The 12,923-nt window shown below is 36.5% G+C and overlaps 1 long non-coding RNA gene across 1 annotated transcript; it reads right to left on the reverse strand.

Moving 5' to 3' along the window:
• Positions 1-375: 375 nt before the first annotated feature.
• On the reverse strand, positions 376-5,532 carry LOC130458543 (uncharacterized). Its single transcript, XR_008917950.1, has 2 exons — positions 2,491-5,532; positions 376-717 (listed from the first exon to the last, which is right to left on the reverse strand). It is a non-coding gene; the product is annotated as an uncharacterized LOC130458543 (long non-coding RNA).
• Between the last annotated feature and the right edge of the window lie 7,391 nt (positions 5,533-12,923).

The following is a 12,923-nucleotide window of genomic DNA, read 5'->3' on the forward strand; positions in this document are numbered from 1 at the left end:
AATTATATCATATCAAATTCAATTCTACCATAAATTTTAAAATTATATGATATGGCAAAATAAATATTTTAGATTATGGTATTACATATAAGTTATTTCTCGTAAAATCCAATAAATTAATGACTACTCATCACCATTTCCCATGCCACTCTCCTTATCTAAAGAATCAGAGAACCACAGTATTCCAGGGTTCCAAGATGCCTTTTCCCATGCCTTTTTCTTCTTCAAAATGGCAACAGCCCAACAGTTGTTAGATTCAATTTTCTCAGGAAGCTTTCGCTATCCTTTCTTTTCTATTGTCACTGTGACCAAATTAGTTTGGTTACCACAGAATATTAATTGCTTCTGTAAAATAAAAATACTGGTAACAATCTTCTGAACAAAACTGACTTTATTATAAATGCACAAGTCATATCAATGAATCAGTGGTCTGTAGATTTACCAAGTATTGTCTGAGACCCAAAATTTGTCAATTGACTGGTATTTATACTTAATGCAAAAGAGCTAGACTATACAAATTCAGTTTAAAGGTCTGACATGCAGGGACTTTCTTCTGGAGGTCAGTCTTCCATTGGAGGCAAATCACCTCCATTTTACTTCCTGTGAAACTACCTCTTGTTCTGTCATGAGTGTTTCTCCTCTCTATAGCCCCGACAGGTAATTTCTTCTCTATTCCTTTACTCCTGGGAGATGGGAACCCTCCCTTCTGCAAGACACCTGTCCATACATGTGAAAAAGACAAGGTTATCCTGTGATTTCTTCAAAGCTAAAATGAGATATTATGGACCCACAGTCTTAGAAACACCTAGACATATTCCAAGACAGTGAAGGCAAACTCCACTTGGAAAAGAGATTTCTAGGGAATTCTATTATTCATTTTAAGTTACTATAATTATTGATTACTGATTCTTATACACATTTATTCATTCAATCTTCCTAACTGGAACTGTTACTTATTATCATTACAATTTATTATAATGCTGAGTATCTACCTAGATTACATGTAGGGCATATAGAGTTATAAAGAAGCTTAATTAAATTATCCTTTATAGTTCCTAGTAGCTCTACTTTATGCGCAAGGTGAAAGCTACTATTTTGAGCTCCTTAAGAGCTGGGATTTTTTAACATTTATTTAATAATGTTGTTATTATAAAATCGCTCTCCTGTTTCTTCTCACTTTACTTTGTTTCAGTTCAAATGAGTCTTCCCAGATTTTTCTGAAGCTATGTCCTTCATCATCTTTTCTAGTACAATAGTATTCCATCATACTCATGTACAGCCATTCTTGAGTTAATAGGCATTTCCTCAGTTTCCGACTCTCTGGTATCACAAAAGAACTGCTGCAAATATGTTTGTATATATGGGTCCTTTTATTATTTCTTTGTTCTCTGTACAGGGTATAGACCTAGAGTAGAAGCACTGCTGGGTAAAAAGGGATGCAAAATTTAACAGATCTGGGGGGCGGGAACTGTTTTCCAGAATGGTTGCAGCAACTCATAGCTCTACTAGAAGTACACTCAAGTGCCTTTTACCCAGAGCCCTTCTAGCATTTATTTTTTTTTCCTTTTTGTCAACTTAGCTAATATGGTGGATGTTTTAATTTGCATTTTTTCTGATTGTTAGTAATTTAGAGTATCTTTTCATACAGCTATTGATAACTTAGACTTCTTCCCCTGGAAACTATTTGTTGATCGACTTTGACCATTTATCAATTGATAAATGGGTCTTATTTCTTGGAAATTTGATTCAGTTCCCTATATATCTTAGAAATGAGACTTTTATGAGAGAAATTTGCTACAGATTTCCCTCCAATTTTCCTGCTTCCCTTCTCATTTTACCTTAATTAACTGTGTTTGTGCAAAACCTCTTTAATTTTATGTAACCAATTACTTATGTAATACTTATGTACTTATGTAACAAATTACTTCTTGTGAAACTTTCTCTTGTTTGGTCATGAATATTTCTCTATACATCTGACAGGTAATATCTTCTCTAATCCTCTAATTTGTTTATGATGTCACCCTTTTGTAACAGTTAAAATTAAATCTCAATAATAATATTATATTTTAAGAGATGCATTAAGGATCACTAGAAATCAAGGAATAAAGAGGATACAAAATAAAACCATGTGCCCATGGCTGATTAGCCATTTTAGCCATCCCCACCTTACCACTATACTTGTTGCATCATTGCAAAGGAAGAGAGAGCGTGTGGGAGGCATTATTGTCAGTTAAATACCAATCATGACCTCATCAACGTGGAGACACAGAAAAGATTATAGGGAATTCTGGGAAATACCAAGGACTTCTGGGGAATGAAGTCTAGGGTTCAAAATCTCCACTTATACACTTTATGTTTAAATCATATACTTGGTTAGTATTCCCTGTGTTTAACTTTTTCTATTTGTTTCCCCAGCATTTAGTCTAGTGCTCAAATTATAAAAGTGCTTGACAGTATAAAGCATCTACCCCAGAAGACCCAGGATCTTACCTGACCAGGAGCAGTGAATAGAGCTCAAGACAAGGTCTAGAAATTTTTCTTGATTTGACTCTCTTCCCTTGTTTATTGGCCATGAAAGCTGCTTCCTCTTGGCTCTGCTCCCAGTCCTTTTCTTTCCCTCAGGCTAAACAGAGGATCTGAGCCACAACATTGGAAGGCCGGACTATTAAAAAAAAACTATGAACAAACCTGTATAGCGCTGTTTGGGATAGCAGAGGCTGCAGTGCTGGCTGTGATGGGCCTCTCTGTCACACCTTGCACAGGTCCATCACTGCCACCACTATACTGGGCAACAGTATACACAGTGCGGAATCCCTTCCCCCAGATCACTGCTCACCATGCTGACGTCTTCCATTGTGCAGCCACATAATCCTTTGTGAGGTGCCTCGTACTCCTTCAGTTACTCTCAGAACAAGGCACCACACAAAGGATGATGTCACCAGAAGTAGTACTATATGTTAGTGAGACCAGGCTTTGAGGCACCACCACATACAGTGCTCATCTCACTGACCACCAATGAAAGACGTGCCCCTTCTAGAAGTGTGGTGGCCTCATAAATAAATAAAATAAATAAATAAATCTGCATGTGGCCTGCTGGGCCATAGTTCAGGTACCCCTGATCTGAAGCTTGGCCTTCATAGTTGTTAATGGTGCTACTGTGGTTGTGGCTGAAACTACACCTGATAAATTAAGTTGGAAGGGAGAACGGAGGAGAGCATAGTAGTATAAAGGACAATATAATAAGGATGAGAGAAAAGCCTTTTCCATCACATGGAATTCTAGCTCTGTTGGTCCTGCTCTTGTATTCTTTTTCTAGATCTTGGTCGTCTCCTCTTCCAGTTGGTCTGAGGATCAGAGTTTTTAATCTCTGTCTTTGTCTCAATCTCTTTGTCTTTCCTTTACCAGTCTCTTCAAGTCTCTAACTTCACTCTGTGTCTTTTTCTATCTGTCTCTGTCTCTCTATGTCTGTCTGTCTCTCTTTTCTCTCCTCTCTGTTTTAGTTCTATTCTCTGCTGAAGTACAGAAGAATAGAGAGCCTGGTGGCTTCTCAATATCTGGAGCAGAGGTCAATATAAAAGCTATTCTTCTGGTGGGCCAGAGTACCAATCATCACGTTTTTTTTTCCTTTTTCTCTTTTTTATTTCCTCTCCTTCTGCTATGAGATAGGCCTGGTAGGTTCATATCTAAGGAAAACCCTGTGGGCCTAGGTATTATATCATTTGTTAATCGATTGCCATTCTCTTTCCAAAAATAATTGTGTACCTTCTTTTTTAGGGATTATTGTTAATGACTCCATTTTCATTATATAGGTGCTAGGTTTTGATTCATTTGTAGTAAGCTAATGTCTGCATTTTAGGCAGAAATGTGCAAAAGACAAATTAAATAGATAGGTAAGCAGATAAATTAATCAATAAATGAATAAATAAGAGTATTTACACTTAGAAATAAACCCCAAAAGGACTGAAATCCATCCTCTTTCAAAATCTTTTTGACCAAAACATTTTCACTCACAATTTATAGTATTCCCAGATCAAAAGTCAAGATTCCATAATAAGATGGGGTTATAAAGTTCAAGTAACAACTTGATTCATTACATGGTATAACCTGACTTTCCACGAACCCTGGAAAATTATATTCCTGAAACCATTCAGCCCCTCTTTAAACACTCCCATTAAGGAGTCTCCTTTCATTCTAATCAAAGGTTAGCTCAAGAGATACTTTTATTAAGTGAATTAATCAAAAGCCTCCTGTTCATAGTTGAATGCATTTCAGAGAGCAGTCTTTTCTGGGCTAATCCAAAAACTGGCTAGATACTGTCTCTTTAGCTATATAAGGTAAAACTGACGAGATCTTTCATTCAAATGAGACAAATATTTTAAATCTAGACATGGAAATTATATTATTTCATAATGTTTCTAAAAGTAGGAAAGGTTGAGAGGGGAGCAAATGTTTCATATACATTAGGAATTTCCCTCATATCGTCTATATGCTAGATAGTTATCCATTTATATTGGACTCTCATGGTCATCTTTGAGCTAACAATTTCCCTTTTAGTCCATGTGTGTCATGGGCCTTATTAAATATGTTTCTTGAGCAAAATTCTCAAGCAATTCTTGATCAAAAACTTTTATTTTATGGAGCTTCCAGCAATTCTCATGGCCAGTGCCTAGAAGATTCTATCATTTTACAGATTTGGAGTATAAGGAGATCCAATACAATATAAGGATAATTTAGGGTCATGACCTAATCTAAGTTTGATTTTTGGTCACATGGGGATATCCCAAATAAAATACTCAAGTCAGTTTGGAAATCTATGGTGGTTTAATCAATATAGAGGGAAGAAATCAAGGAGAAGAGAGGGGGAAAGGGTATAGGATTTCACCCGTCTGGCCTGTGCCAGGAGGAGTTCAAAGTCCTCCTCCACAAAGTTTCTGAAGAAGATTAGAGGCTTCTAAGTGGATAGTGTTTGGAAGGTAAAGGAGGAAAAAATAAACCTAAATTCCAAGAGAGTTCAGAGAAGGCACCCCACCTGAACTAGGTTACTAGGCTTCCTCCAGTTTGGTATGAAAGGAAACTCACCACTAAACTGGACAATAGCTGCCACCACACCAAGATGCCAAGATGCTCAGTAAGCTGCTGCCAGGCACCTCTCTGCTGCAAAAGAGGCTGGAGAGAGGAAGTGACGCGAAATATATAGAAAGTTTTACATCACTTTCCTGCGTCTCACCTGTACCAATGGTAGCTTAAGCTTGACTTAGGACAGCCCAGGGGTCTGTCAGCTGTTTCTGATTTGTCATTTGCTAGTACATGTCTATCAGAGGCCATCCTCCTAGATACTTAATCCTTAAGTATGGGTGTAGACATTCCTGATTTTGTTAGACAAAGTAGGGTGGAGTAATAAAAAGTTCACAATAACAAGTCAAAAATGCACCAAGAGAAAAATAATATCATGTTAATGTGAGAAGAAATTATTAGAATTAATATCTTTTATTCTTCTGAATGAAATTTGTTATGTTTTTTTTCTAATTCAGTTAAAAAGTTTTTTGGTAATTCAATGGGTATGATACTACATAAGTAAATCAATTTTGGTAGGATTGTAATTTTTATTATGTTAACTTGTCCTACCCATGAACAATCAATGTTTTTCCAATTGTTTAGATCTAGTTTTAATTGTGTGGATTGTTTTGTAGTTGTGTTCATATAATTCCTGTGTTTGTCTTGGCACATAGATTCCTAAGTATTTTATATTGTCTAGGGTGATTTTTAAATGGAATTTCTCTTTATATTCTTGCTGCTGAGATGTGTTGAAATATATAGAAATGCTGATGAAATTAATGGGTTTATTTTGTATCCTGTAACTTTGCTAAAGTTGTTGATTATTTACACTAGCTTTTTAGTTGATTCTCTGGGATTCTTTAAGTAGACCATCATATCATCTGCAAAGAGTGTTAATTTGGTCTCCTCATTGTCTATTTTAATACCTTCAATTCCTTTTTCTTCTCTAATTGTTACTGCTAGTGTTTCTAGTACAATGTTAAATAATAGAGGTGATAATGGGCATCCTTGTTTCACTCCTGATCTTATTGGGAAAGCTTCTAATTTATCCCCATTGCAAATGATGTTTGCTGATGCTTTCTAATGTTTTCAATAGGAATGAGTGTTGTATTTTGTCAAAGGCTTTTTCTGCATCTTTTGAAATAATCAAGTGACTTGTTGATTTTCTTGTTAATGTGGTCAATTATGTGGATGGTTTTCTTAATATTGAACCATCCTCGCATTCCTGGTATAAGTCACACCTGGTCGTAATGAACAACCCTTGTGATCATTTGCTGGAGTCTTTTTGCTAGTATTCTATTTAAGATTTTTGCATCTATGTTCATTAAGGAGATTGGTCTGTAGTTTTCTTTCTCTGTTTTTGACCTGCCTGGTTTTGGAATCAGTACAATATTTATGTCATAAAAGGAATTTGATAGAATTCCTTCTTTGCTTATTCTGTCAAATAGTTTGTATAATATTGGGATTAGTTGTTCTTTGAATGTTTGATAGAATTCATTTGTGAATCCATCTGCTCCTGAAAATTTTTTCTTAGGGAGTTCTTTGATGGCTTGTTCAATTTCTTTTTCTGATATGGGGTTATTTAGGTATTCTATTTCTTCTTCTGTTAATCTAAGCAATTTACATTTTTGTAAGTTTTCATCCATATTACCTAGATTGCCACATTTATTGCCATGTAATTGGGCATAATACTTTTTAATGATTGCCTTAATTTCCTCTTCATTAGAGGTGAGATCTCCCTTTTCATCTCTGATACTGTTGATTTGGTTTTCTTCTTTCCTTTTTTTAAAATTAGATTGACCAGTACTTTGTCTATTTTCTTTGTTTTTTCAAAATGCCAGCTTCTAGACTTATTTATTAATTCAATTGTTCTTTCATTTTCAATTTTATTAATTTCTTCTTTAATTTTTAGGATCTCTATTTTAGTTTTCATGAGGATTTTTAATTTGTTCAATTTCTAGTTTTTTTTTTTTAATTTGCATGTCCATTTCATTGACCTCTGCCCTCCCTAATTTGTTAATATATAAACTGAAGGTTATAAATTTCCCCCTGAGTACTGCTTTGGCTGCATCCCATAGATTTTGAAAGGATGTCTCATCATTGTTATTTCCTTCAATGGAATTATGGTTTCTATGATTTGTTCTTTAATTAAAAATTTTTTGAGAATCATATTATTTAATTTCCAATTAATTTTTAATTTGCTTCTCTAGGTACCCTTACTAATTATTATTTTATTGCATTATGATCTGAGAAGGTTGCATTTATTATTTCTGCTCTTTTGCACTTGTTTGCCATGTTTTTATGCTCTAGTACATGCCCAATCTTTGTGAATGTACCATGAGTCCATGAAAAGAAGGTGTATTCCTTTTTCCCCCTATTTATTTTTCTCCATATATTTATTAAATCTAATTTTTCTAAGATTTAATTCACATCTCTTACCTCATTCTTATTTATTTTCTGGTTTAATTTATCTAAATTTGATAGAGGAAAGTTCAGTTCTCCCACTAGTACAGTTTTATTGTCTATTTCCTCCTTCAACTCCACTAGTTTCTCCTTTAGAAATTTGGATGCTATACCATTTGGTGCATACATGTTTAGTACTGATATTTCCACATTGTCTACACTTCCTTTTATAAGGATGTAATTGCCTTTCCTAACTCTTTTAATCAGATGTATTTTTAATTTGGCTTTGTCAGATATCATGATTACAACTCCTGCCTTCTTTTTCTCAGTTGAGGCCCAATAGATTTTGCTCCAGCCTTTGATCCTTACCCTATGAGTGTCTACCTGTCTCATGTGTGTTTCTTGTAGACAACATATGGTAGGATTATGGTTTCTAATACACTCTGCTATTTGCTTTCATTTTATGGGTGAGTTCATCCTATTCACATTCAGAGTTATGATTGCCACTTGCGTATTCCCCAACATTTTGATATCCTCTCCTACTTCTGCCCTTTCTTCTTTCACTATATCCTTTGAATCCAGTGGTTTGCTTTTAATTAGTCCCCCTAATTACAACCCTTATTATACTTCCCTTTCTCCCTCCTCCGTTTTTGTTCCCTTCTTATTTTTTTAGGGTCTGTTAAGTTCCCTCCCCCCTCTCCTTCCCTTCCTTTTTGTACTCCCCACCCTACTCCCCCCTCCTTGGTTTTTCCCTTCTCACTTTCCTTGTAGGGTAAGATAGAATTCTATACCCCAAATGGAAGTAGATGCTCTTCTTTCTCAGAATTTATTTCACTGAGAGTAAGGTTTAGGTATATCCTATTAGCACTCTCTTCTTCTCCTTTTTATAATAATATTCTTCCCCTCCCCTTTTCATGTGCCTCTTTGTGTGATATAGATTACCCTATTTATGTTATTCCTTCAAGTTTCTTGTGGTGCCATTTTCTATACCCCCTCCATTTTTCTTTTTTTTTGCATATCAACTTAGACAATTTATTACCCTAGCCTGTACCTATGAATAACTCTTCTGATTACCATAATAGTGAATATAATTTTTGAGAGTTATAAATAACATTTTCCATATATTAATATAAATAATTTGATCTTATTGAAGACCTTAAAGAAGAAAATTTAAATAAAAAATTTTTTACATTTTCATTCTCTTTCTTATTTACCTTTTCATGTTTCTCTTGTTTTTTGTATTTGGATATCAAACTTTCCACTTAGTTCTGATCTTTTCTTTACAAATACTTGGAAATCTATTTTGTTGAATGCCCATACTTTCCCCTGGAAGTATATAGTCAGTTTTGATGGGTAGGTGATCCTTGGTTGAAGACCCAATTCTCTTGCCTTTCTGAATATTATATTCCAAGCCTTGCAGTACTTTAGTGTGGAAGCTGTGAGATCTTGTGTAATCCTGATTGGTGCTCCTTGATATCTGAATTGTCTCTTTCTGACTTCTTGTAAAATTTTCTCCTCAGCTTGGAAGCTCTTGAATTTGACAGTTACATTCCTGGGGGTTGTCTTTTGAGGATTTAGTACAGAGGGTGTTCTATGAACTCTTTCAATGTCTATTTTGCCCTCCTGTACAAGAATATTAGGGCAATTTTCTTGGATAATTTCTTGTAGTATGATGTCAAGATTTCTGTTTATTTCTGAATTTTCAGGTGGACCAATGATTCTCAAATTGTCTCTTCTTCAAGACTGGTTTTCATGGCCTATCATCTTGTCAGTTATATATTTTATGTTTTCCTCTATTTTGTCAGTCTTTTGACTTTGCTTTATTAATTCTTACTGTTTTGCAAGATCATTGGCTTCCAATTACCTAATTCTGCTCTTTAAAGACTGGTTTCCACTATAATCTTTTGAGTTCCCTTTTTGGCTTAGCCTATCCTGCTTTTCATGGCTTCAAAATTGTTTAATTTTAGTCTCCAACTTGGATTTCTTGTCCTTTAAACTATTATTTTCTTTTTGAACTATTTCCCACTTTTCTTGCCAAAATTCTTCCATCTTTTTCATGAGCTCTGATTTAAATTCTTCAAGAGCTTGTGGCCAATTTCCATTTTTTGGAATGGTTTGGATGCATTTATTTGTACATCCTCTTCTGCTATTTCCTGTGTAGGCTGGATTTTTCCTCCATAAAAATTATCCAGGGTCAATGCCTTCTTCTTATTCTTCTTGGTGTTGGGAAGTTGTTTATCCTGGTCATTGTTTCATCACTATGCTGGCTCTTCCTTCCCTTTCCTGTTAGAAGTCTGAATGAGGAGGGCAGGCTCTCTGTGTATGGAGCTTAGAAATAAGGTTCTTGCCTGAGGCCACCTCTTGAGACTCTGCAGCTTATTCTGCTTGCTACCCTTCTCTGTACTCTCTCCACACATGCCCAAGGTCTGTGCTCTTCAGCCTGCTGGGGTCTTAGGTGTAGCTGCTCTCAGGGATAGGTCTTTGGCAGTCTTAATCAACTGCCAAGGACTTAGAGGTGCCCCTCACTCGCTCACTGATTCTAGTGCACTGGCTCTGACTTTAGCTCACTAGCTCTGTGTGTGTGTGTGTTGGGGGAGATTTGATCAGCTCGCGTTTTGGTGGAAGTTATTTCACCCCCTTATAGTGTGGAAATGCCCAAATCCCATGTACCTTCAATGCTGTGCCCTACTGTGGAGTCCCTTTGTTCATATAAATTTGGTTTCTTTTGGCCTTTTGAGGTAGTCTATGTTGGTAGGTGATGAGGAAAGGAGTCCTACGTCTACACTGCTGCCATGTTTATCTAAAAGTCTAAAATCTGGAGTGTTCTGTTCTTGAGGGGAGCATTCCTGCTCATTCTCTCTCTGCTTCTGAAAGACTTTCCATTTCTCCCCCAGAGCTACTCAGGGTCTACTAGTGAATTTAATTCTCCATCTTAGTGGTGCTACCCTCTCTATTCTTCCTTAGTTTTCTCCCTAACATTTTGGTCTTTGCTCTCTAGCCATAGCTTAATTTCCAAATGTCTACAAAATTTAGGATTTCTATTAAACTAAAACTTCAATGTTTTCAGAGTGCTCTCTATCTTGAAATTTCTAATCTTCACCACAGCTCAATTTGGCCTACTGCCCAGAACTGCCCTATCTCTTTGCCATTTTTCTCGCTGCTTGTCTTCCAAAATAAAAACAATTTTTATTTTTCAGTTGTCCAGCTCCTTACCTCTACTTGCTCATTGCTTAGGACTTTTCCCCTCAAGTACCTCAGCAAGAAGAGACCCTGTGTTTATACAAAGCTAACCTCTGAAGAACTTCCTACCTTGATGATTAATTTGGATTCAGCAATTATTGCTCTCCACCTGCTGCTATCTCAGTTCAGATCAATACTCCCTTCTGTTTCACAACCTCACTAACCAGTTCAGGTGCAACTTTAAGCTGTTTTGTATCTTTACAGGAAATTGGCGTGACTATACACAGGCTTCTGACAAGATCTCCAGTTCGGATTACTTAATCATTCTTACCTGGTATTCAAAGCTGAAGGATTTTCCCCCTTTAGAAGCACAATTTTATTACCTTATCTCACCTAGCTGTATCATTCCACTATCATCTCAAACTTGCCAATTAGAAATTCCCTTTCTCTTGACTTGTCTCTTCCTCTCAGTTATCTCTTTTTTAAAGTCACACACATACACAAGCACTGCACTGCTTTCTGCTCAGCTGCTTTTCTCTGACCTTCATTCGTACAAGCTTAAAGAAAGTGGAATGTGCCTTCCCACAACTCCCTGATAGTTACACAATTGAACAGTCTCCATGGATGTTGACTTGAATCTCTTCTCTTGCTTCTATCAGTCCCTATCTGCTCTCTTGTTCAAAGGGGTTTTTAGAAGCATATAGAAGGATTCAAATTTGGCCAGATGGGCAAACTGAGGCATTCCTATCATTCTAGAATCCCAGACCAAGCCCCCATCTATTTGAAGCAGAATTCTGGGGAGGCTAACCCTGACAAATCACTCTAATGAGCAGACAGGAGACTTGATAAGATGCTGGCAGAGAAAACCAGCTTTATTCTGTAGATTACCTAGAAATGCATACCACTCAGAATAGGAACACTGAGCAATAAAGAATCCTAGAATGATTAAATGTCTCTCACACAAGGCTCACTGGGACATTTGCCACCTGGTTGCTCACTTTACATTTCTCCTCTTAAGAATACAGCAAGATCGGTGTTAAGTGGGCCCTCCTTTTTCTGGTAGTTTCTGCATCTTTGGAAGGTTCTTTCCTTCTTAGCTAGTCTGTTTCTCTGTAGCAGTTACTGTTGTTGCTGCAACTGTTCAGGTAGCTGATACCACACTATTTGGGTGTCTAGACAGAGGAAAGACTATAGCTGCCTTTCAAGAGCTCACAAGGTCTTATCCTAAGAAAAAGAAGACACCCACAGATAGCCTTAGGAAGATCTTTGAAAGTAAAATTTGAGTAGTAGAGGCAGAAACCAGATGTCAGAGTATTGAAAAATGAGTTGGTGGGGTGCTGAATAAGTGTTTCAGTGGTGGAGAAATTCTATGAAGCAATTGATAAAACCCTCTAAATCTGATCAACAGACATTTTGATATTTGATATACCAATGCAAAGGTGGTATTGACCCCTGACTCAATAGAGGAGCCACAACTCAGATTAAATAAACCACAAGATTTAGAACTTCTGACTCTGACCAGAAAGGTTACAGGCTGTGAAGGGTTAAATTTTTGGTAGGCGTTTGAACAAAAGTCAGGAAAGCTGTTTGGTAAAACACAAAACACTTAGTTTATTTTGAGAAAAGTTCAGATAGGAAACAGAAAGGAGGAAAGTGAGAGAACTCTTCTTATACCTATACCTAAGATCCCAATCCTTACTAAATTTCTAAAAAACCCTAAATCTATCTGCCTTTGTGGGCAGTGTCGTCTGCCAGGCCAGGCCCAGCCTACTCTCCTACTCTGACTATCTAAGAATTTACCCACTATCTAACTACCTACCTAAACTGATCAATAATCAATAAGGCTATTAAGGCCTTAAACCCATTTCTCTATATCCCCAACTGCCACTCAGTCAAAAACTGCCAATCTCAGAGAGAAAGCCAGAAACTGCTGTTCCTCTTCCTAGATTACCCAGAGACAAAAGCCTTTTTCAGACTGCCAGCAACTCACTTATCAACTCTCAGCCACACCATCCTAACTGTCATCAACAGCCTGCATAGCAGGGAGGCTCTTACTCAGAAATCTTTTTGCTCCCTTGCCTCTTAAAGAGAAAAAGGGAGAGATTAAGAAAACTCTTTTAACAGGTCTAATCAAGATAGATCTTTGAGTAAGAATAAATAAACCAGAGGAGTCAAAGTCTATAATTTCATTGTTAATTGGTCGGGACTAGAGGACCATCATAACACTATAGGTAATGTGGTAACAGAATGCCCAAAGCCCATTTGAGAGTCTTTTAAAGTAGAAA

The sequence above is a fragment of the Monodelphis domestica genome, chromosome 3 (genome assembly GCF_027887165.1).
Source record: "Monodelphis domestica isolate mMonDom1 chromosome 3, mMonDom1.pri, whole genome shotgun sequence".
Classification (NCBI taxonomy): domain Eukaryota; kingdom Metazoa; phylum Chordata; class Mammalia; order Didelphimorphia; family Didelphidae; genus Monodelphis; species Monodelphis domestica.